The 26,699-nt window shown below is 38.2% G+C and overlaps 1 long non-coding RNA gene and 1 other non-coding gene across 2 annotated transcripts in view; both read right to left on the minus strand.

The window, feature by feature from the left end:
• Positions 1-1,627: 1,627 nt before the first annotated feature.
• LOC148581686 (uncharacterized) overlaps positions 1,628-26,699 on the minus strand; it is a 32,524-nt gene continuing 7,452 nt past the window's right edge. Inside the window, exons 4-5 of the long non-coding RNA XR_015891849.1 lie at positions 7,409-8,989; positions 1,628-2,052 (exon numbers count right to left, since the gene is read on the minus strand). This is a non-coding gene — a long non-coding RNA (uncharacterized LOC148581686). The remainder of the gene's footprint in view (positions 2,053-7,408; positions 8,990-26,699) is intronic.
• LOC148581687 (small nucleolar RNA R71) lies at positions 13,128-13,235 on the minus strand. The gene has a single exon (XR_015899399.1). It is a non-coding gene; the product is annotated as a small nucleolar RNA R71 (small nucleolar RNA).

The following is a 26,699-nucleotide window of genomic DNA, read 5'->3' on the forward strand; positions in this document are numbered from 1 at the left end:
ATTGTCAACACTTATTGAGTGTATTATAGACCTATTTCTAAATTATTGGTCAAGTCATTAAATTAGACAAATCATCAGTTTTTTCAGATATAACACACCAGAGATATAAGGAATCAATTGGTAGATATATTACAAGTGCCTCATATAGGGAACCATGATAGATATTTGGGTCTCCCTTCCGTGATTAACAAGTCTAAGAAGGTTACCTTTAATTATATTAAGGATAGAGTTACCACGAAGCTTTAGCAGTGGAAACAATTCTTGTTATTAGCCAGTGGCAGATAAGTGCTCATTAAGGCGGTGACAACTGCTATTCCTATTTATATTTTGAGCTATTTTAAGCTTTCAGAGACATTAATGGAAGAATTTTACAAGATGATAATGTAGTTTTAGTGGAGACAGAGAAGAACGAAAAAAAGAAAATACACTAGATTAAATCGATTGTAATCTATAGACTAAAGTCTCAAGGAGGTTTAAATTTCAAGGATCTTAGGGCCTTTAATATGGCTATGCTCGAAAAACAAGGTTGGCGATAATTAATAAATAATTAACTCATAAATTAACATTTATTCAAGAAAAATAGAAAATTAGATTTTATAGTTTAATGAGATAGAACTAATTAAACTAAGAATTTTGACACTAATTTTGAAGAATTTGACCCAAGATTTGGGTGAATAGATTGAACCGAATGAACCGGACCTGTATTGGACCCATGGCCCAACCCACAAAGTCACCCACACTTAAAGAAAACTCCTTCTTCCTCCTTCATTCAGCAAGAACGCTGAAATAAATTCAAGAGAGGGGAACAAGAGCAAAATCCTTGTCCTCCATTCAACTTGCCATAACTTCCTACTCCGAGTTTCGATTGTCGCACCGTTTGCGGCCACCGCGTCGAGCTCTACAAATCTATTGGAACAATTTTATAAGTAAGCTCTATTTTCTATCCCAATTATTCATCCCCTCAGTTTCGAATTTCAATGAGTAATTATGTTAAATTTTGTGTAATTTACACTACAACAAATTCGGCTGAGGCAACCCTTTAAAAACGTTGCCTGTAATAAGGAAAAGTGTTGCCTTTTATCAAAGGCAATACTTTCCGACAAAATGCAATGCTTTTTGGGGGTTGGCTATACAGCCGTTATCTTTTGTCTAAGGCAACGCTTTTGTGTATCAAAGGGAACCCTTTTTATGGCAACCTTCAAAAAATGTTGCCTTTTCTACAAAAAAAAGCAACTCTACGAAAGAGTTCCCTTAGAGTACCCAAACACAACGCTTTAGATAAGACTTTATGACAACACTTTTTACGAGTTGTATTTTCTAATACATAAAGCAACACTTATTCAGATTTTTTTAAGATGCCTTTTCATATACCTAAAGCAAAACTTGTTCAGATTTTTTTTAAGTTACTTTTTTCATAAACATAAAGCAACAGTTACCTAAATTTTTCTGTGTTGCCTTTTCATATATCTAAAGTAACATTTATCTAAATTTATTTGGAATGATCTTTTTAAAAGGATATATAGCACACTTTAATAAAATTTATTTATTTAAACTAAATTTAATAAATAGAAAGAAAAAATAAGCTAATAAGCTAATATATTGCATATATATTTAAATTAAAAAGTTGTTTCAAATCCAACTAAGTAAATTTTAATTACATATACTTGCAATTGCCAATTCAAATCAAAATACACATGACTAAACCAAAAAAAAAATACATGTTTTCTCATGAACTTTAACAAAAAAAAAAAAAAAAACAAATAAATGCCTAATTTCATCATCTTCCGTTCTCTTCGTCAGTTCTTCCATAATGCCGATGTATGTCAGGGTTGATCTCCATAGTCTTCTTACTAGATATGTAGCCAGTCATGCTGTTATCTCTCAAGGCCTGTGCCTTCATAATCCTCTCCATGTTTGCAGTCCAACCATACTCACCAGTGACCAAACAAGAAGTAACCTATTAAGCTAAACATTTTCGTATCATATAAAATACCAATCAAAGAATAAAACCATATTCAATACTAAAGAAAACAACTATATAGTGTAAATGCACTACAAGAAAATAAGCTTTCTGCCATGCTTTTAAAGCGTGACGAAAAGTGCAAAAAAAAAACGCGCGGATAGCTTTTTGCCACGCTTTTTGAGCTATCGGCACGCTTTTGAAAGGGTCACATCCGCCAGCGTGCTGGTTGCTCTATGGCCACGCTTTTGAAGATCTATCGACATGCTTTTTTTGTTGGCATGATTTCATCTCTTGCCACGCTTAAAAAGCGCGGCCATAGGTCTTAACCTATAGGTACGCTTGAGAAGCGTACCGATAAGTGTACATATCGCCACGTTTTTGGAAGCGTGCCCCATGGGTAGTTTTGGCTACACTTCAAAAGCATACTATATGGGTACGCTTTTTAAGCATGCCAATAGGAGAAAATATGGCTACGCTTGATAAGCGTGGCTGTTGATGATTAGGAAAAGATATGACTACGCTTAAAAACGTGCAAATAACAAAAAAATATGACTATTTAGATCAAAATACTTATGACTATACTTGTTTATGAAAATTTTCTAATTAAACATTGTAAAATTAATATATAATTTTGAATCATAATTTAAATGACTAATTTCAACAATGGAAAATTTTTTATACAATTTTAAATTAACACATCCAACATACATGAACTTTTATCACATTTGTGAAAAAAAAATAAAATTTATTAGTTGAAAAATACAACATACACTAATAGCTAAAATGAGCCCCACGAATCCTTTTACACCTTGAAAATGTGCCAATCCGATTCAGCTTCCATTATTTGAGATGAGAAGGGAAGTACATGCAACCAAAAATTAATTCAGCCTCAAAAATCCTGATTCATCATATTAACATTCAGGGACAACTTGGTTAGTTCCTGAGACTCATGATAAATCAAAGGATTCCTAGCCCTCATTGATTGCATAGAGTAGCTTATTAGACATAATTTCCTGTCAAGAAAATGTGGGGTATTGTAAATCAGTACCAAAAGAAACCTCAATGAGCATGATAATGAATCATTAAATCTATATGATGAATTATACCTTGGTAGAATAAGGAGGCAGGAAGCTTCAGGTAATTAGCACATGTCATCACATTTGGCAAGTCAATAAAATAGCATCAATCAGGATGAGCATAAAATATAACCTTAAGTAAAAATTTTGAAATGACCAGGATTAGCATAAAAATTTGCAAAGATGATATGTCAAAAACCTGAAATGACCAGAAGAAAGAAACAAGTGACAAGTGTTAAAATTTTGAATTCAAGTAAACTGGAAAAAGAATCCTTAACGAAATTTTCAACTATAGTCTAGCTCATCTGTTTGCCTGGTTGACGCAAGCAGTAAAGCACCACCCTCTTAATTCACAAACAATATCAAGACAAGACACATAGATAAGGCTATGTACAAAAAATAACTCATGACATGCCACCTTATTGATGCTATGTATCAGTGAACTCTTAAAGTTCAGAAATAGCAGCAGAGGAAAAAAATATTTAATCCTATATAATTTAACCCCTCAAGTTCTCTTTCAGCATGTCTCGGGGATAATTAAAAAAAAATTAGTAAAGGGGGAGACAAGAATAGGCCATGATTAAAATAAATAAATATAATACATTTTAATACTAGGCACTTCCTAATAACAATCAAAACTCATTTTGAGAATTTAATACCAAACATAATCTAATCAAAATTAAAACTCCTTTCTATTGATGAAGACTAGTATCTAACCTAGTTGAATCCTGCTTTAAATGCTTCCATTTGATGTGTGATCCCAGTCTTGATAGTTGCATCAACCACTAAAGATATATACTCCTCCAAATTATTGATGTCAACCTAAAAATTGGCAGAAGGTTAAACTCAATTTGAAAAATACAGTATAACAGAAGTCAAATCTTTTACTAAGAATCAGTTAATTTTCTAAGAGATAAGATAAGATGCCTCTCCACAGATAAATGCTTGAAAAGATAAGATAAACTGAGTGATAATTATATTATTATCAAGAAAGAAAGAAAGAAAATGGAGGAAATTGCTAACTTGTTTAATTATAAAGCTGCCCTATATTTTTTTTAGATTAAAAAAAATTATAAAGAACAACAAAAACAAGCAACAATAGTGACATAATTCCTTTAAGTAACTGACATTCTCCTAAAAATCAAACTAGAAAAGGGGGTTTGTTTGTACAGTGAAGGAGCAAACAAGTGGTTGGACAACTTACTTACAAGTACTAAGAAGTTGAGATACAATTAATGTAAAATGAAAATAAATGCAAGTTAAGATGAATGCTATATAATTGAACTTAACTTTTAAAACATTTTAATATTCATGAAAGCAGCAGCACAGCCACCGGGAACACGATAATCAGCAAGGCTAGATTATTACAAGAAAAGTCTTTATAAGGGAAGTTTTAGGACAAAACAAGGACCTACTGGTTCACTGCGTGTACCAACAGATCTCATTAGTACATTTGATGTCCCATCATCTAATAAGATGCGGACTTGAACAGAAGCTGAGGAAGCTACAGCAGCAGTAGCAGCTGCTGCTTGTGCTGCAGCTGCCTCTCTTGCCGCTCTTTTTTTATGAACTACCCTTGGGAAAAATAGGAAGTCTTAGGGGAATTGATGATTCCAATATAGCAAATCTGTCACGGCATGTATCCCAAGCAAGAAGCCTTGCAGTTTCAGAGTCAACAATTGACCAATCACTAGCCATGTATACAGAGAAGTAAGGAATATCTGGCCAAACAATTACAACATACCTGCACATATTTGTGCCTTCAGAAAACAACCACAGTACTAATATTTAACAAACAAAATGCTTTTGCTTAACCATATTAAGATAAAAAGCATATAAAATAAACCACAAAAAATTATAAATAAATTTTGAATCACAATAGTAATAGTTTTATGAGTTGTATATTCTATAAAGAAAAATGAAACCATCTGTTACATTTAAGAATAAAAAATATTAGTTAATTCGATTGAATTATGGAAATAAATTAAAAGTAAGAAAGAACTTACTTCCTAGAACTGCTCACAGAAAGAACAGAGTATGAATAATGTGGAACAGGTGTACTAATGTGCTTCTTCCCCTGCTTTACAGGCAATGGTTCAAAAAAATCTCCCTTTGATCTTCCAGTTTCTAACAAGGAGCTATTATTTCCAGGAGATGGATTTGCTGAGTTATTTAACTGGAAATTTAATAGCTTTAATTCCCTTTCAACTACAAATACAGCAGAATGTTCTCTGCTGTCTGATGGGGTTGGTAGTGGAGCTACAGGTGGAAGAGATCTAGGGTCAAACTCGCAGATAATAACACCAATATTGAATTTAATAGATGACACTAATTGAATGTAAATATTTAATAGATGTCCTAGCAGCTCTACAACAGCTGGTGGATTTAATAAAGAGAGAGCAGAGAACAAATTAAAATAGTAGCACAGAAAAAGCTCATCACTAATCAATAAAACAGCAGAAAATATTCAATAATCATCTATTTTACAAATTAAAACAGCAGCACAGCAAGAGCTAATCACTAATCAATTCAATAAAAAGTTAACAGCAGAAAACATTCCATTAATCATCCAATTTTCTTGATTGACTTCTAAATGGAGCATTTTAAAAAACCGAAGATGAAGCACAACTGAGCACTAACCTTCGAGCAGCATGGTGAGCAGAACCGCGATAGAGAAGCGAGCAGAACCGCGAGAGAAAGAGAAGCGAGCAGCACAACGACCAGAACGACGAGAGGGACGACAAGCAAAACAGCAAGAGGAATGGCGTGCTGGCTAACAACGAACCTGGTTGCGATCTTGAGCGCGAAGGGTGGCGACAGTGAGATAGATGGCGGCGTGATGGAGGTTAAGGTTTTCTGAACCTTTTCAAAGCAGCGTCGAGGAAGACAACGACCACTGACGGTGACGGCGACGGCAAGCTCGAGGAAGACCACCGTAATGAACGATGAAGGTGACGATGAAGGCGATGAAGACGATGAAGGCTGGGTGCGATGAAGGGCAGTGATGAAGATGGTTCGAGAAGATGAAGCCGGCTGAGTTTGAGAAGATGAAGCTGAACGATAAAGATGGATGAACGACGAAGGCTGGGTTCGAGACGATGAAGCTGAGCGATGAAGATGGATGAAGATGGATGAAGCTAGGGTGGCAAGCGGGGAAGCCCCGCCCCGCCCCGCTAGATGCCCGTCCTTTAGCGGGCTGGTCCGCCCCGTCCCACCTAGTGAGGCGGTCTCAGAATTCCAGCCCGCCCCGCCTAACGGCGAGCTGGCGGGCTGGTAGGCTAAGCCTGCCAAATATCCTTTTTTTTTTAATTTTAACTACTAAATAATATATATAAATGCATAAAAAAATCTCTTCTGTTTTTTACTTTTAACTATTATTATTTCTAAAAGTATAAACAAATTATAATTTTTATATTCACAAACATTAAAGTCTTTGTAATTATAAATATTGTTCCAAAGCAAAATAAACATAATCCAAAACATAATTATAAATATTGTCTCTAAAACAAAATAAACATAATCCAAAACACTCAATTTTTATCTTCATTCTCTTGTATGTTGGGTTGTGGGATGTTGGATTTTGGCAAAAAGAATTGTAAAAATACCCCTTGCCAAAAAAATACCAAGCCTGGCGGGGAAGCCCGCTCGCCAAAGCCCGCAGTTTAAGCGGTGCGGGTTAGGCGGGCTTTTGCTATTTGGTAGTCCCAATTTTCCATCTCTGCCTGCCTTTTTTGGCGGGTTACGCGGGCTGACCCGGCGGGTTTAGGCTCGTTTGCCACCCTTAGATGAAGCTGACGGCACCTTTTAGGGTTTGAAAGTGAATTTTAGGGTTAAAAGTGAATTTGTTAACAATGTAAAGTTAGTGTGTTGTTGTTATTATTTTTAGGGTTAAATTTGATAACTTAGAAAAAAAAGGTTAAGTGTGGGAAAAAATAGGTGGGAAACTAAATTTTAGGGGAAGAAACTCTATCAGCACGTTTTTTTACGGTGTCAAAATAAACACGGTATAGCCACGCTTTTCAAGCATGCCAGTTTCTCTATGGCCACGCTTTTTAAGCGTGACAAAAAAAAAGGTGGCCAAATTTTTAATCAGTGGCCACCCTCGTAAAAGCGTGCCGATTTCCCTCTATTGCCATACTTTTCATGCGTGGCAGTAAAAAAGCGTGGCCCTCAAATAAGTGGGCACCCTCGTAAAAGCGTGCCGATGTCCTTCTATGGCCATGTTTTTCAAGCGTGGCAAAAAAAAGCGTGGCCAAATCACAAATTAGTGGCCACCCTCGCAAAAGCGTGGCCATAGACCACTTTTGTGCACGCTTTAAAAGCGTGGCAAGAAAAAAGTGTGCCGATAGGCCTTTTTTCTTGTAGTGACGTAATACAATATAAGGACCAAACAAGTTAAAGCATAATCATAATTCTCAATCTGAATAGGTTAATAACATTCATCAACAACCAAATTATCATAAAACATAAACACAATAAAAGGATGAATAAAAAATTAAAATATACCAGAGAAAGGTCAAAAATAGAATCTTTCAATATAAGTTTTTTTTCCAATGTAATGTGGTGACCCTCATCATGTGCAACTGTATTTATTTGCAAGTAAATAAATTTTTAAGGGTTCAATATATTAGGAAGCAACCACCACTCTTTTGATTACCTACTTAAGAATCTTACCTTTGATACCCTCAGCTGCCATAACGTACACAAACATGGCATTCATGCCAATCTATTTCAAAGGCATGAACCATAGTTTCAAGCTCCAAATATCAACATGCAATGCAATAATCCAATGTACAAGATTTATCTATCACTAACATGATACAATGGCAACTAGAACTTTCATAGTATATAATATTATCATTGTATAGAAGGATGAAAATACTAATGTTGCTGCTCCAAATGTTTATCAAACATAGCTTAGTGTATACCGTTTCTTATTCAAAGGAATGGCTGCGGCGCACAAAGAAGTAACATGTGAGTGGTTAGAATATATAGTAAAGATATTCCAGCTGAACACTTGGTTAATTAGAGTTCACCATCAGTAAAGTGAAGAATAAGTCCCGAAGTAAGAAGAGATAAACCCAGGAGAATCTAGTGCTTCAATCTTAAAAGATGATCCTATGGAAAAAAATCACATAACTGGAAGAGTAAGCACAAGTTGTAGAGATGTGAAAATCAAATATTATTAGATAATCGCTTTGATTCAAAGGCTTCATCACCTGCATGTGTATGAGTACATGTCCAAAATGAAATCCAATAATTGTGGATAGAATAGCTGATATTGAGCTACAATTGCATATCATAATTATATTACATGTCATCAAAACTCAAACTATGTAAATACATTTTCAATTACAGACCTTAGAATTCCTTCTGGCTCAAAAGGAGCATAACACCATGAGGGAGCATTTTTCCTAAATGGCCCTTCGAAAGGTGATTTTTCGGTGCAAGCCTGAGAAAAAGGCAATAAGCCTTAGAATTCTCTTCCAAGCTGGATGCTTATACATGTGGTTGATTCCAAGCACCTCTCTGTCTATGTATCCCACAGCATTACAAGGGGTATCTAATTTCCCTCTGACTCCACATTTCACCTAAATTTGAAGCATACCTTAGTGGAGAAGCCAAGAAGAACCTGAAATTCAACAGAAAATCAATTAAGCCAGCCCAAACGAATTGAAATTCCAGGCCTAAGAATCATAATAGCATGCTTAATTACCTATGAACTAAGATAAATGCTCATAAGAGAATCCTATTTTTAATCTAAATTAACCTAATCAGCAAAAACTAGTTTGACTAAATAAAGTTACTAAGTAAGAATTAAACCCTAAATAAACTGTAATAAATTAAAATGGAGAATATCAAAACGAGATTTTGCAAAAACGTGAAAACTGAAGAATAGAAAAATAAGAAGGCAGGGGGAGGAGGTTGTGATGAGCGGATAATTTATACGCTTTTTGGCATTGTTTTTAGTATGTTTTTAGTAGAATCTAGTTACTTTTAGGGATGTTTTCATTAGTTTTTATGTTAAATTCACATTTCTGGACTTTACTATGAGTTTGTGTATTTTTCTGTGATTTCAGGTATTTTCTGGCTGAAATTGAGGGACTTGAGCAAAAATCAGATTCAGAGGTTGAAGAAGGACTGCTGATGCTGTTGGATTCTGACCTCCCTGCACTCAAAATGGACTTTCTAGAGCTACAGAACTCACAATGGCGCGCTTCCAATTGCGTTGGAAAGTAGACATCCAGAGCTTTCCAGAAATGTATAATAATCCATACTTTGCCCAAGTTTAGATGATGCAAACTGGCGTTCAACGCCAGTTCTCTGCCTAATTCTGGCGTCCAGCGCCAGAAACAAGCTGCAAAGTGGAGTTCAACGCCCAAACTGGCACAAAAACTGGAGTTCAACTCCAAGAAGGACCTCTACACATGCAACACTCAAGCTCAGCCTAAGCACACACCAAGTGGGCCCCGGAAGTGGATTTATGCATCAATTACTTACTTAAGTAAACCCTAGTAGCTAGTTTATTATAAATAGGACCTTTTACTATTGTATTAGACATCTTTGGTCTCAGTTTTAATCCATTGTTCATCTTAGGAGACTATTGATCACATTTTGAGGGCTGGCCTCTCGGCCATGCCTGGACCTTCACTTATGTATTTTCAACGGTAGAGTTTCTACACTCCATAGATTAAGGTGTGGAGCTCTGCTGTTCCTCAAGAATTAATGCAAAGTACTACTGTTTTCTATTCAATTCAACTTATTCCACTTCTAAGATATTCATTCACACTTCAACCTGAATGTGATGAACGTGACAATCATCATCATTCCCTATGAACGCGTGCCTGACAACCACTCCCGTTCTACCTTCGATTGAACGAGTATCTCTTAGATTACTAATACAGGGGACCGAGTCCGAGATATTGGGATCTTCGTGGTATAAGCTAGATTGATGGCGGCATTCATGAGAATCTGGAAAGTCTAAACCTTGTCCGTGGTATTCCGAGTAGGATTCTGGGATTGAATGACTGTGACGAGCTTCAAACTCGCGAGTGCTGGGCGTAGTGACAGACGCAAAAGGATAGTAAATCCTATTCCAGTATGATCGAGAACCTCCAGATGATTAGCCATGCAGTGACAGCGCATCGGACCATTTTCACAGGGAGGAATAGGATGCAACCAACGGCAAAGGTGATGCCTCCAGACGATTAGCCGTGCTGTGACAGAGCATTTGGATCATTTTTCCGAGAGAGATCGAAAGTAGCCATTGGCACCGGTGACATCCTTACATAAAGCCAGCCATAGAAAGGAGTAAGATTGATTGGATGAAGACAGCAGGAAAGCAGAGGTTCAGAGGAACGAATGCATCTCCATACGCTTATCTGAAATTCTCACCAATGATTTACATAAGTATTTCTATCCTTATTTTATTAATTAATTTCGAAAACCCCATTACTATTTTATATCTGCCTGACTGAGATTTACAAGGTGACCATAGCTTGCTTCATACCAACAATCTCCGTGGGATTCGACCCTTACTCACGGAAGGTATTACTTGGACGACCCAGTGCACTTGCTGGTTAGTTGTGCAAAGTTGTGAACCATGGTATTGGCATCGTGTTTTTGGTGCCATTGCCAGGGAAAGAAAGAGCAATGAATTTTACATAATCAAAGTGTAATCACAATTTCTGCGCACCAAGTTTTTGGCGCCGTTGCCGGGGATTGTTTGAGTTTGGACAACTGATGGTTCATTTTGTTGCTCAGATTAGGTAATTTTCTTTTTGTTTTATTTTCAAAAATTTTTCAAAAATATTTCAAAATTTTCTCCTTTGTTTTCGAAAAAAAAAATTTAAAATAAAAATGTTTTCAAAAATTTTATAATTTTATTCAAAATTTTTAAGAATGAATTCTAGTGTTTCATGAAGCATGTGAAGCCTGGCTAGTTGTAAAGCCATGTCTAAATTCATTTGGACTAAGGCTTCCAATTTGTTATCAAGAGCAAGCTAGTTGGTGCTAATCCACCTACTGCTGATTCATGATCTACCTGTTACATGCTAAAGCTTGGCTGGCTATTAAGTTATGCCTGACCCTTTGATTGGAGCTTTAGACTAAAAAGCATAAGATTTCTGGAATTCATATTAAAAATTTTGGAATCCTTATTTTTGTTTTTCAAATAATTTTCGAAAAAAATACAAAAAAAAATTAGAAAATCATAAAAATAAAAAATATTTTGTGTTTCTTGTTTGAGTCTTGAGTTATGTTATAAGTTTGGTGTCAATTGCATGTTCATCTTGCATTTTTTGAAAATTCATGCATACATAGTGTTCTTCATGATCTTCAAGTTGTTCTTGGTAAGTCTTCTTGTTTGATCTTGATGTTTTCTTGTTTTGTGTTGTATGGTGTTTTTCATATGCATTCTTGCATCCATAGAATCTAAGCATCAAAGATTTCTAAGTTTGGTGTCTTGCATGTTTTCTTTGCATTAAAAATTTTTCAAAAATATGTTCTTGGTGTTCATCTTGACATTCAAAGTGTTTTTGGTGTTCATCTTGACATTCATAGCATTCTTGCATGCATCACATGTTTTGATCTAAAATTCTCATGCATTGCATCATTTTCATGTTTCTCTCTCTCATCATTAAAAATTCAAAAAAAAAAAAAATATCTTTCCCTTTTTCTCTCATCAAATTCGAAAATTTGGATTGACTTTTTCAAAAATTTTTAAAATCAAGTTGTTTCTTATGAGTCAAATCAAATTTTCAATTTGAAAATCTTATCTTTTTCAAAATCTCTTTCAAAAATCAAATCTTTTTCAAATTTCTTAGTTATTTTCAAAAATTCCAAAAATATTTTTCAAAAATCTTTTTCTTATTTTTGTATCAAATTTTCGAAAATAATAATAACAATTAATGTTTTGATTCAAAAATTTCAAGTTTGTTACTTACTTGTTAAGAAAGATTCAAACTTTAAGTTCTAGAATCATATCATGTGATTTCTTGTGAATCAAGTCATTAATTGTGATTTTAAAAATCAAATCTTTTTCAAAACTAATTTCTATCATATCTTTTCAAAAATATCTTCTTATCTTATCTTTTTCAAAAATTTGATTTCAAAATATCTTTTCTAACTTCCTAACTTCTTATCTTTTCAAAATTGATTTTCAAAATTTGTTTCAACTCACTAACTAACTTCTTGTTTGTTTCTTATCTTTTTCAAAACTACCTAACTAACTCTCTCTCTCTAATTTTCGAAAATATCTTCCCTATTGTTCAAAAATTTCTTTTAACTAATTATTTTATTTTTTATTTGAATTTTCGAAAAACTACTAACCTTTTTCAAAAACTACTTTCGAAAATCCTCTCCCTCTCTCCTCTTATTCTATTTATTTATTCATCTACTAACATCTCTTCCTCACATCACTCACCAAATTCGAACCCCCTCTTCTATCTGTGTTCGAATTTTTCTTCTTCTTCTTTTTCTACTAATAATAAGGAACCTCTTTACTGTGACATAGAGGATTCCTCTTCTTTTCTTTTTATCTTCTCTTTCTTATGAGCAGGGACAAAAAAAAAGGCATTCTTGTTGAAGCTGATCCAGAACCTGAAAGGACTCTGAAGAGGAAACTAAGAGAAGCTAAATTACAACAATCCAGAGACAACCTTATTGAAAATTTCGAACAAGTAAAGGAGATGGCAGTCGAACCCAACAACAATAATGCAAGGAGAATGCTTGGTGACTTTACTGCACCAAATTCCAATTTACATGGAAGAAGCATCTCCATTCCTGCCATTGGAGCAAACAACTTTGAGCTGAAACCTCAATTAGTTTCTCTGATGCAGCAGAACTGCAAGTTTCATGGACTTCCATCTGAAGATCCTTTTCAGTTCTTAACTGAATTCTTGCAGATCTGTGATACTGTTAAGACTAATGGAGTAGATCCTGAAGTCTACAGGCTCATGCTTTTCCCTTTTGCTGTAAGAGACAGAGCTAGAGTGTGGTTGGACTCTCAACCCAGAGATAGCCTGAACTCTTGGGATAAGCTGGTCACGGCTTTCTTAGCCAAGTTCTTTCCTCCTTAAAAGCTTAGTAAACTTAGAGTAGACGTTCAGACCTTCAGACAGAAAAAAGGTGAATCCCTCTATGAAGCTTGGGAGAGATACAAAGGACTGACCAAAAAGTGTCCTAATGACATGCTTTCAGAATGGACCATCCTGGATATCTTCTATGATGGTTTGTCTGAATTGGCAAAGATGTCATTGGATACTTCTGCAGGTGGATCCATTCACCTAAAGAAAACACCTGCAGAAGCTCAAGAACTCATTGACATGGTTGCTAATAACCAGTTCATGTACACTTCTGAGAGGAATCCTGTGAGTAATGGGACGCCTATGAAGAAGGGAGTTCTTGAAATTGATACTCTGAATGCCATATTGGCTCAGAATAAAATATTGACTCAGTAAGTCAATATGATTTCCCAGAGTTTGAATGGAATGCAAGCTGCATCCAACAGTACTCAAGAGGCATCTTTTGAAGAAGAAGCTTATGATCTAGAGAACCCTGCAATAGCAGAGGTAAATTATATGGGTGAACCTTATGGAAACACATATAATCCATCATGGAGAAATCATCCAAATCTCTCATGGAAGGATCAAAGGCCTCAACAAGGCTTTAATAATGGTGGAAGAAACAGGTTTAACAATAATAAACCTTTTTCATCATCCACTCAGCAACAGACAGAGAACTCTGAACAAAATACTTCTAATTTAGCAAACTTAGTTTCTGATCTATCCAAGGCCACTGTAAGTTTCATGAATGAAACAAGGTCTTCCATTAGAAATTTGGAAGCACAAGTGGGCCAGCTGAGTAAAAGGATCACTGAAATCCCTCCTAGTACTCTCCCAAGCAATACAGAAGAGAATCCAAAAGGAGAGTGCAAGGCCATTGATATAAGCACCATGGCCGAACCTGTAAGGGAAGGAGAGGACGTGAATCCCAAGGAGGAAGACCTCCTGGGACACCCAGTGATCAATAAGGAGTTTCCCTCTGAGGAACCAAAGGACTCTGAGGCTCATATAGAGACCATAGAGATTCCATTGAACCTCTTTATGCCATTCATGAGCTCTGATGAGTATTCCTCTTTTGAAGAGAATGAGGATGTTACTGAAGAGCAAGCTGCCAAGTTCCTTGGTGCAATCATGAAGCTGAATGCCAAATTATTTGGTATTGAGACTTGGGAAGATGAACCTCCCTTGTTCACCAATGAACTAAGTGATCTGGATCAACTGACATTGCCTCAGAAGAGACAGGATCCTGGAAAGTTCATAATACCTTGTACCATAGGCACCATGATCTTTAAGGCTCTGTGTGACCTTGGTTCAGGAATAAACCTCATGCCCCTCTCTGTAATAGAGAAACTGGGAATCTATGGGGTTCAAGCTGCTAAAATCTCATTAGAGATGGCAGACAATTCAAGAAAACAGGCTTATGGACAAGTAGAGGACGTGTTAGTAAAGGTTGAAGGCCTTTACATCCCTGCTGATTTCATAGTCCTGGATACTGGAAAGGAAGAAGATGAATCCATCATCCTAGGAAGACCTTTCCTAGCCACAGCAAGAGCTGTGATTGATATGGATAGAGGAGAATTGATCCTTCAATTAAATAAGGACAACCTTGTGTTTACAACTCAAGGATCTCTCCCTGCATCCATGGAGAGGAAGCAGAAAAAGCTTCTCTCAAAGCAGAGTCAACCAAAGCCCCCACAGTCAGACTCTAAGTTTGGTGTTGGGAGGCCACAACCAAACTCTAAGTTTGGTGTTGAACCCCCATATCCAAACTCTAAGTTTGATATTGGAGAGTCTCAACAATGCTTTGAACATCTGTGAGGCTCCATGAGAGCCCACTGTCAAGCTATTGACATTAAAGAAGCGCTTGTTGGGAGGCAACCCAATGTTTATTTATCTAATTTTATTTTTGTTTTTCATGTTTTCTTAGGTTCATGATCATGTGGAGTCACAAAATAAACGAAAAATTTAGAAACAGAATCAAAAACAGCAGAAGAAAAATCACACCCTGGAGGAAGCACCTGCCTGGCGTTCAACGCCAGAACAGAGCATGGTTCTGGCGCTGAACGCCCAAAATGGGCAGTATCTGGGCACTGAACACCCAAAATGGGCATCATTTGGGCGCTGAACGCCAGAATTGCACCCTGAAGAGGAGCTGGGCGCTGAACGCCCAGAACAAGCATGGTTCTGGCATTCAACGCCAGAAATGGGCAACAAATGGGCGTTGAACGCCCAAAATGGGCACCAACCTGGCGCTGAACGCCCAGAGTTGTGTGCAAGGGCATTTTGCATGCCTAAATTGGTGCAGGGATGTAAATGCCTTGACACCTCAAGATCTGTGGACCTCATAGGATCATCTCAGGATCTGTGGACCCCGCAGGATCCCCACCTTCCTTCCTCATAATCCTAGTTTTTTTTCCACATCTTCTTCATCTATTCCTTCTTCTTTTGCTCGAGGGCGAGCAACATTCTAAGTTTGGTGTGGTAAAACAATTATGTAAAGGATCTATAACTCAGTGGTAGAACATGTGGCTGCAAATCAAGAGATCCCTGAGATACCTCAGGGGATGCACTTCCCTCCACATAGTTATTGGAAGCAACTGAGGATAGAAATACCAAAAAATCACTAGGAATCAAGCCACAAAGGCAAGGAAGAGATATAGAAGAGCTCAAGAACATCATTGGTTCCTCAAGAAGGAAATGCCATCATCACTAAGGTGGACTCATTCCTTGTTCTTACTTTCTCTGTTTTTCGTTTTCTATGTTAAGTGCTTATCTATGTTTGTGTCTTCATTACATGATCATTAGTAGTTAGTAACTTTGTCTTAAAGTTATGAATGTCCTATGAATCCATCACCTCTCTTAAATGAAAAATGTTTTAATTCAAAAGAACAAGAAGTACATGAGTTTTGAATTTATCCTTGAACTTAGTTTAATTATATTGATGTGGTGACAATGCTTCTTGTTTTCTGAATGTATGCTTGAACAGTGCATATGCCTTTTGAAGTTGTTGTTTAAGAATGTTAAATATGTTGGCTCTTGAAAGAATGATGACAAGGAGACATGTTATTTGATAATCTGAAAAATCATAAAAATAATTCTTGAAGCAAGAAAAAGCAGCAAAGAACAAAGCTTGCAGAAAAAAAAATAGGCGAAAAAAAAATAGAAAGAAAAAAAAAAGCAAGCAGAAAAAGTCAAAAGCTCTTAAAACCAAGAGGCAAGAGCAAAAAGCCAATAACCCTTAAAACTAAAAGGCAAGGGTAAATAAAAAGGATCCGAAGGCTTTGAGCATCAGTGGATAGGAGGGCCTAAAGGAATAAAATCCTGGCTTAAGCGGCTAAACCAAGCTGTCCCTAACCATGTGCTTGTGGCGTGAAGGTGTCAAGTGAAAACTTGAGACTGAGCGGTTAAAGTCAAGGTCCAAAGCAAAAAAAAAGAGTGTGCACCTCTAATTGGGGACTTTAGCAAAGCTGAGTCACAATCTGAAAAGGTTCACCCAATTATGTGTCTGTGGCATTTATGTATCCGGTGGTAATACTGGAAAACAAGGTGCTTAGGGCCACAGCCAAGACTCATAAAGAAGCTGTGTTCAAGAATCATCATACTGAACTAGGAGAATCAATAACACTATCTGAACTCTGAGTTCCTATAGATGCCAATCATTCTGAACCTCAATGGATAAAGTGAGATGCCAAAACTATTCAAGAGGCAAAAAGCTACAAGTCCCGCTCATCTGATTGGAGCTATGTTTCATTGATAGTTTGGAATTTATAGTATATTCTCTTCTTTTTATCCTATTTGATTTTCAGTTGCTTGGGGACAAGCAACAATTTAAGTTTGGTGTTGTGATGAGCGGATAATTTATACGCTTTTTGGCATTGTTTTTAGTATGTTTTTAGTAGAATCTAGTTACTTTTAGGGATATTTTCATTAGTTTTTATGTTAAATTCACATTTCTGGACTTTACTATGAGTTTGTGTGTTTTTCTATGATTTCAGGTATTTTCTGGCTGAAATTGAGGGACTTGAGCAAAAATTAGATTCAGAGGTTGAAGAAGGACTGCTGATGCTGTTGGATTTTGACCTCCCTGCACTCAAAATGGATTTTCTGGAGCTACAGAACTCAAAATGGCGCGCTTCTAATTGTGTTGGAAAGTAGACATCTAGGGCTTTCCAGAAAGATATAATAGTCCATACTTTGTCCAAGTTTAGACGACGCAAACTGGCGTTTAACGCCAGTTCTCTGCCTAATTCTGGCATCCAGCGCCAGAAACAAGCTGCAAAGTGGAGTTCAACGCCCAAACTGGCACAAAAACTGGCGTTCAACTCCAAGAAGGACCTCTACACGTGCAACACTCAAGCTCAGCCCAAGCACACACCAAGTGGGCCCCGGAAGTGCATTTATGCATCAATTACTTACTTCTGTAAACCCTAGTAGCTAGTTTATTATAAATAGGACCTTTTACTATTGTATTAGACATCTTTGGTCTCAGTTTTAATCCATTGTTCATCTTAGGAGACTATTGATCACGTTTTGAGGGCTGGCTTCTCGACCATGCCTGGACCTTCACTTATGTATTTTCAACGGTAGAGTTTCTACACTCCATAGATTAAGGTGTGGAGCTCTGCTGTTCCTCAAGAATTAATGCAAAGTACTACTGTTTTCTATTCAATTCAACTTATTCTACTTCTAAGATATTCATTCGCACTTCAACCTGAATGTGATGAACGTGATAATCATCATCGTTCCCTATGAACGCGTGCCTGACAACCACTCCCGTTCTACCTTCGATTGAACGAGTATCTCTTAGATTACTAATACAGGGGACCGAGTCCGAGATATTGGGATCTTTGTGGTATAAGCTAGATTGATGGTGGCATTCATGAGAATCCGGAAAGTCTAAACCTTGTCCGTGGTATTCCGAGTAAGATTCTGGTATTGAATGACTGTGACGAGCTTCAAACTCGCGAGTGCTGGGCGTAGTGACAGACGCAAAAGGATAGTAAATCCTATTCCGGTATGATCGAGAACCTCCAGATGATTAGCCATGCAGTGACGGCGCATCGGACCATTTTCACAGGGAGGAATATGATGCAACCAACGACAAAGGTGATGCCTCCAGACGATTAGCCGTGCTGTGATAGAACATTTGGATCATTTTCCCGAGAGAGATCGAAAATAGCCATTGGCACCGGTGACATCCTTACATAAAGCCAACCATAGAAAGGAGTAAGATTGATTGGATGAAGACAGCAGGAAAGCAGAGGTTCAGAGGAACGAATGCATCTCCATACGCTTATCTGAAATTCTCACCAATGATTTACATAAGTATTTCTATCCTTATTTTATTAATTAATTTTAAAAACCCCATTACTATTTTATATCTGCCTGACTGAGATTTACAAGGTGACCATAGCTTGCTTCATACCAACAATCTCCGTGGGATTCGACCCTTACTCACGTAAGGTATTACTTGGACGACCCAGTGCACTTGCTGGTTAGTTGTGCGAAGTTGTGAACCATGGTATTGGCATCGTGTTTTTGGTGCCATTGCCAGGGAAAGAAAGAGCAATGAATTTTACATAATCAAAGTGTAATCACAATTTCTGCGCACCAGGTTGCAGTTGCGCTATAGTGTCGCCGGAGCAATAGAGCAGTGGTGCACAAATCCCCACACTTTTGTACAGCTGTACCAGCAAGTACACTGGGTCATCCAAGTAATACCTGAGCGAGTCAGGGTCGATCCCACGAGGATTGTGGTTTGAAGTAAGCTATGGTTATCTTGCAGGTCTTAGTCAGGCAGATCAGAAGGTTTATGTGTTTTCATGAAAAAGGGAAACTATTCTTAATTTGTATTTGTGAGTTAGAATAGAGTCAGTAATGGGAATAGAGTTGAGAATTAGAGTTGCTTTGTCTTTCTGAATTAACTCTGGTATTACTATCTTCTCTGCTTGTGAATGATCTCTTCTATGGCAAGCTGTATTTGATCAAAGCCATTACCCGTGGTCATTAATCTCCTCTACTCCAGATCAGAAGCCATTGCCCATGGTCATCCAATTTGACGGAGGGTGAAGCTCTAGCAGTTCATTTCCTTGGCGATCCTACTCAAAATGCCACGGACAAGGTCGAATCTTCTGGATCAGAGAATACTGCTTCTTTAGATTCTAGCCTATACCACGGAGACTCTAATCTCCCCGGAAATTGGCTGAACTGGTATCTCGAGAAGTCCCAACGAAGTCGTGGATTAACCATCTGAGAGATGTATAAACATAGCTGTTGGCTCGTGCTTTCCAGTTATGTATTCACACGAACCCAAGTAGACGTGGGTGTTTGTCAAGCACGTTCGTCTTAGTATGATAAACAGAGCTGATTGTTTGATCATCCTATTCATCATGTTGAAGAGTGGATATACATCTTAGAAGTAAATTAAACACGGATCGAAGAAGAAATAGTAATACTTTTATTAATTCATAGGGCTCAGCAGGGCTCCTCCCCTCAACTTAGGAGGTTTAGAAACTCATACTGAGAGTAAAATACAATGGAAAATGAAAAAAATGTGTGTCCTCATAGATTTGTTTGAATGATTATGTGAAATACACTTTAAATACTAAACAGATGACTAGTAAGGGTAAAACAGCCTATTTAGTGCTAAAATCCACTTCTGGGGCCCACTTTGTGAGTATTTGGGCTGAGCTTTGACGTGATCCACGTACTATGAGGCTCTTGGGGTATGAAACGCTGGCTAGGGGCCCTCTCTAGGCGTTTGGATGCCAGGTCTCTCCTTTGGGCGCTGGACGCTTGGAAGGGGGTAGGAAGCTGGCGTTGAACGCCAGTTTTGGGCCTTTTAATCCAAAGAAAAGTATGGACTATTATACATTGCTGGAAAGCTCTGAAAGTTAGATTTCCATAGTCATTGAGAGCACTCTGGTGCACGGATTGTGAATCACACTTTTCACAACTCGTACCACTGACCAGCAAGTGCACTGGGTCGTCCAAGTAATACCTCACGTGAGTAAGGGTCGAATCCCACGGAGATTGTTGGTTTGAAGCAATCTATGGTTATCTTGTAAATCTTAGTCAGGAAGTCAATTATGTTTATTAGTTGAATTGCAAATAAATAATAGAGCATGGATTAAAGGTTACTTGTTATGCAGTAATGGAGAATATGTTGGAGTTTTGGAGATGCTTTGTCTTCTGAATATCTGCTTTCCTCTGTCTTCTTGTTCACGCACGCACGTCCTCCTATGGCAAGCTGTGTGTTGGTGGATCACCGTTGTCAATGGCTACCTTCCATCCTTCCAGTAAAAACTACGCTCACGCGCTCTGTCACAGCACAGCTAATCACCGGTTGGTTCTCGATCTGGTTGGAATAGGATTTACTATCCTTTTGCGTCTGTCACTAACGCCCAGCCTTCAGGAGTTTGAAGCTCGTCACAGTCATTTAATCCTTGAATCCTACTCGGAATACCACAGACAAGGTTTAGACTTTCCGGATTCTCATGAATGCCGCCATCAGTTCTAGCTTATACCATGGAGATTCTGATTAAGGAATCTAAGAGATACTCATTCAATCGTATATAGAACGGAGGTGGTTGTCAGGCACGCGTTCATGGGTTGAGAATGGTGATGAGTGTCACGAATCATCACCTTCATCACAGTTAAGCGTGAATGAACATCTTAGATAGGAACAAGCGTGTTTGAATAGAAAACAGAAATACTTGCATTAATCCATCGAGACACAGCAGAGCTCCTCACCCCCAACAATGGGGTTTAGAGACTCATGCCGTCAGAGAGTACAAAGTTTAGATCTAAAAATGTCATGATCCAAAATAAGTCTCTAAAAGTTGTTTAAATACTAAACTAGTAGCCTAGGTTTACAACAAATGAGTAAACTATGATGGATGATGCAGAGATCCACTTCTGGGGCCCACTAGGTGTGTGCTGGGCTGAGAATTTAAGTAATCCACGTGCAGAGGCCATTTGTGGAGTTGAACGCCAGTTTTTGTGCCAGTTTGGGCGTTCAACTCCAGCTTTTGATCCTTTTCTGGCGCTAGACGCCAGAATTGGGCAGAGAACTGGTGTTGAACGCCAGTTTACCTCATCTATCCTTGTGCAAAGTATGGACTATTATAAATTTCTGGAAAGCCCTGGATGTCTACTTTCCAACGCAATTGGAAGCATGCTATTTCGAGTTCTATAGCTCCAGAAAATCTACTTTGAGTGCAGGGAGGTCAGAATCCAACAGCATCAGTAGTCCTTTTTCAGCCTGAATCAGATTTTTGCTCAGCTCCTTCAATTTCAGCCAGAAAAATACCTGAAATTACAGAAAAACACACAACTCATAGTAAAGTCCAGAAATATGAATTTTTCATAAAAACTAATGAAAATAGACTAAAAACTAACTAAAACATACTCAAAACTATATGAAATTAACCCCAAAAAGCGTATAAAATATCCGCTCATCACAACACCAAACTTAAACTGTTGCTTGTCCTCAAGCAACTAGACAAATAAAATAGAAGACTAATAGGTTGAGAAGCAATAATATCTCAGAGTTTTTGAGTGGAGCTCAGACTCTAATTAGATGAGCGGGACTAGTAGCTTTTTGCTTCTGAACAGTTTTGGCATCTCACTTTATCCATTGAAGCTCAGAGTGATTGGCATCTATAGGAACTTAGAATTCAGATAGTGTTATTGATTCTCCTATTTCAGTGTGATGATTCTTGAACACAGCTATTTTATGAGTCTTGGCCGTGGCCCTAAGCTCTTTGTTTTCCAGTATTACCACCGGATACATAAATGCCACAGACACATAATTGGGTGAACCTTTTAGATTGTGACTCAGCTTTGCTAAAGTCCCCAATTAGAGGTGTCCAGGGTTCTTAAGCACACTCTTCTTTTTGCTTTGGACCTTGACTTTAACCGCTCAGTCTCAAGTTTTCACTTGACACCTTCACGCCACAAGCACATGGTTAGGGACAGCTTGGTTTAGCCGCTTAGACCAGGATTTTATTCCTTTAGGCCCTCCTATCCACTGATGCTCAAAGCCTTGGGATCCTTTTTATTTGCCCTTGCCTTTTGGTTTTAAGGGTTATTGGCTGTTTGCTCTTGCCTCTTGGTTTTAAGAGCTTTTGGCTTTTTCTGCTTGCTTTTTCTTTTTCTTTCTATTTTTTTTTCTGCAAGCTTTGTTCTTTGCTGCTTTTTCTTGCTTCAAGAATCATTTTTATGATTTTTCAGATTATCAATAACATGTCTCATGTTCATCATTCTTTCAAGAACCAACATATTTAACAGTCTTAAACAACAAATTCAAAAGACATATGCACTGTTCAAGCATTCATTCAGAAGACAGAAAGCATTGCCACCACATTTAACTAATTAGAATTTCTCTTATTAAAACTCGAAATTTTATTGCCTCTTATTCAAAAGATCTACTACTTTATTCATGTTTGCTGATGATGAGAAAAATAAACTATAGCTTAATTGGAGATAAAATCAAAATAGATACTAATTACTACTATATGACTTCTAAGGTAAACTTCTATAAGGACACTGTCACAGAGTTAAGGCAGAAATTGGAAATTAACAACCTTTATTCTGGGGGAACGGGGGTTCCTCTGATCCTTGGGGTGCTTGGTCCTACAAGAGAAGACTTTTGGCGCTTCAATTCCCTTAAGTCACGCCCCTGCTCCTCTTGTTCTTTAAACATATAGGTCAGCATTTGACTGTGTTCCTTCTGTTCTTTTATTATTTGCTCCATAGCTTCCCGTATCTTGGTAACGGACGTCTCAAGATACTCCCAGTATTCAGATTGAGGGATCTCTGGGAGGAATTCCTGTGCTCTCTTCTTGATGGGATCCTCATGTGCTTGTTGTTTTTCCATTGATGCTTTGGTGATTGGCTTTTCAATTAGGATATACTCAGTTATTCCCATCCTTACTCTAGCGTCCTTGCAGAGCAGAGAAATCACGCTTGGATAAGCCAACCTGGCCTCTTTAGAACTTTTGTTAGCAATTTTGTAGAGTTCAGTTGAAATCAGCTAATGAACCTCCACTTCCTTCCCCATCATGATGCAATGGATCATCACTGCTCTTTTAACTGTGACTTCAGAACGGTTGCTAGTGGGCAACAGAGAACGCCCAATGAAGTCCAGCCATCCTCTGGCGACTGGTTTGAGATCCTCTCTCTTGAGTTGATTTGGGACACCCTTTGTGTTGGTGGTCCACCTGGCTCCAGGGATACATATGTCCTCTAGAATCTTATCCAGGTCAATGTCTGTTCTCATCATCCTCCTGTTGAAGGAGTCTGGATCATCCTTTAGCTGAGGTAGCTTTAAGATCTCTCTGATCTTGTCAGGGGTGGTATGAACAATCTTTCCTCTGACCATGGTCCGAAATTCATAGAAGGCAGTTCCAGATAGTTTTTGCCTGTCAGTCTGCCACATATTAGCATAGAACTCCTGGACCATGTTCCTTCCTACTTTCATTTCAGGATTAGCTAGGACTTCCCAGTTCCTGATTCGAATTTGCTCCTGGATCTCCGGATATTCATCTTCTTTCAGATCGAATCTAACTTCCGGGATCACTGATCTCAGACCCATTACTTTAAGATAATGGTCTGAATGTTCTTTAGATAAGAACTTTCCTTGATTCCAAAGTGGTTTTGAAACGCTCTCTTTCTTGCCTCTTGGAGTGGGTTGTTTTCCTTTAGGAGCCATGATCTTAGTGATCTCGGATAAACACACCAAACTTAGAGGTTTGCTTGTCCTCAAGCAAAAGAAAAGAAAGGAGAGGGATAGAAGGAGAGCTAGGTGCAATTGTTGATGGAGGAGGAGGGAGGCCGAACCCAATTTTAAAGGGATGGGGGGGTGGGTTTTCGAAAAATTGGAAAAGATAAGATAAAAAGATTGAGTTGAAAAAGATAAGATAGAAGATATAGTTTAATTTTGAAAAGATATGATAGATTTTTGAAAAAGATAAATCTGAATTTTGAAAAAGATAATATGAAGATTTGAAAAAGATATGGATTAGTTGAAAAGATTTTTGAGTGAAAAAGATAGATTTGTGTTCAGAAAAGATTTGAAAAGAGTTTGGATTGAATTTGGAAAGAGGGATTTTTAGGAATTAAGGATTTTTGAAATCAGGGTTCTTAACATGTTCATGTAAAAATCATGCATTGAAACATAAAATTTGAAATTAAAATGGAAATACGTGCGGAAAAATGAGTTTGGCTCCTCCCTGCTGTCCTGGCGTTTGAACGCCCAAACACTGCCTGTTTTGGGCGTTCAGCGCCCAATTACTGCTCTCCTGGGCGTTCAACGCCCCAACTACTGCCATTACTGGCGTTCAACGCCCAGTGGGTGCCCCTTTCTGGCGTTGAACGCCCAGATTGCTACCATTACTGGCATTCAACGCCCAGTGGATGCCCATTTTGGGCGTTGAACGCCCAAAATATACTTTTACTGGCATTTTCTTGCCAGTGAGCTCTTTTTCTCTGTTTTGTGTGCCGAGGTCTTCTGTAAATGATTATTTACCTTGTTGCCAATGAACTCTATATAAACAAATAAGAATAAAAATAGAAATAGGGCAAAATGCTTAGAGGATTGTTGCCCCATGGCTGGGTTGCCTCCCAGCAAGCGCTTCTTTATTGTCTTTAGCTGGACCTTGCTGAGCTTTTAATCTAGCTTTAGCCTTGAGCATTCTTGCTCAATGTTGCCTTCACGATAATGCTTGATTCTCTGTCCATTGACAATGAACTTCTTATCAGAATCAATATCTTGAAGCTCCACATAACCATATGGTGATACACTTGTAATCACGTATGGTCCCTTCCACCGGGATTTCAGTTTCCCGGGGAATAGCCTGAGTCTAGAGTTAAACAACAGGACCTTCTGTCCTGGTTCAAAGATTCTAGATGACAGCTTTCTGTCATGCCATTTTTTTGATTTTTCTTTATAAAGCTTGGCATTTTCGAAAGCTGTGAATCTGAATTCCTCTAGCTCATTTAGCTGGAGCAATCGTTTTTCTCCTGCTAATTTGGCATCAAAGTTTAGGAATCTGGTTGCCCAGTAGGCCTTATGTTCCAGTTCCACGGGTAGGTAACATGCCTTACCATACACGAGTTGGTATGGAGAGGTCCCTATAGGGGTCTTGAATGCTGTTCTGTAAGCCCACAGAGCATCATCCAAGCTCCGTGCCCAATCCTTTCTACGGGTATTTACTGTCTGTTCCAGGATTCTCTTTAATTCTCTATTAGAGACTTCAGCTTGCCCATTGGTTTGTGGATGATATGGAGTGGCCACCTTGTGGCGAATTCCATACCGAACCATGGCAGAGTAAAGCTGTTTATTGCAGAAGTGAGTGCCCCCATCACTGATTAGTACTCTAGGGACACCAAACCTGCTAAAGATATGTTTCTGGAGGAACTTCAGCACTGTTTTAGTATCATTGGTGGGTGTGGCAATAGCCTCAACCCATTTTGATACATAGTCAACTGCCACCAGAATATAAGTGTTTGAGTATGATGGTGGGAAAGGTCCCATGAAGTCAATTTCCCATACGTCAAACAACTCATATTCCAAGATTCCTTGTTGAGGCATGGCGTAACCATGAGGCAGATTACCAGCTCTTTGGCAACTGTCACAATTACGTACAAACTCTCGGGAATCTTTATAGAGTGTGAGCCAATAGAAGCCACATTGGAGGACCTTGGTGGCTGTTCGCTCACCTCCGAAATGGCCTCCATATTGAGATCCGTGGCAATGCCACAGGATCCTCTGTGCTTCTTCTCTAGGCACACACCTACGGATAATTCCGTCTGCACATCTCTTAAAGAGATAAGGTTCATCCCACAAGTAGTACTTTGCATCAGTAATTAATTTCTTCTTTTGTATCCTGTTGTACTCCTTGGGTATGAACCTTGCAGCTTTATAGTTTGCAATATCGGCAAACCATGGTGCTTCCTGAATGGCGAATAAATGCTCATCAGGAAATGTCTCAGAGATCTCAAGAGAAGGGAGGGACGTCCCTTCCACTGGCTCTATCCGGGACAGATGATCAGCCACTTGGTTCTCTGTCTCTTTTCTGTCTCTTATTTCTATATCAAACTCTTGCAGAAGCAATACCCATCTGATGAGCCTGGGTTTTGAATCCTGCTTTGTGAGTAGATATTTAAGAGCAGCATGGTCAGTATACACAATCACTTTTGATCCTACTAAGTATGATCTGAACTTGTCAATGGCGTAAACCACTGCAAGTAGTTCTTTTTTTGTGGTTGTGTAATTTTTCTGGGCATCATTTAGAACGCGAGTGGCATAATAAATGACATGCAGAAGCTTGTCATGCCTCTGTCCCAATACTGCACCAATGGCATGATCACTGGCATCACACATTAGCTCAAATGGTAATGTCCAGTCTGGTGCAGAAATGACTGGTGCTGTGACCAGCTTAGCTTTCAGCGTTTCAAACGCTTGCATGCACTCTGTGTCAAACACAAATGGCGTGTCAGCAGCTAGCAGATTGCTTAGAGGTTTTGCGATTTTTGAAAAATCCTTTATAAACCTCCTATAGAATCCTGCATGCCCCAGAAAGCTTCTGATTG

This window comes from Arachis ipaensis, chromosome B10, assembly GCF_059453495.1.
Source record: "Arachis ipaensis isolate K30076 ecotype BB chromosome B10, ASM5945349v1, whole genome shotgun sequence".
NCBI lineage: Eukaryota > Viridiplantae > Streptophyta > Magnoliopsida > Fabales > Fabaceae > Arachis > Arachis ipaensis.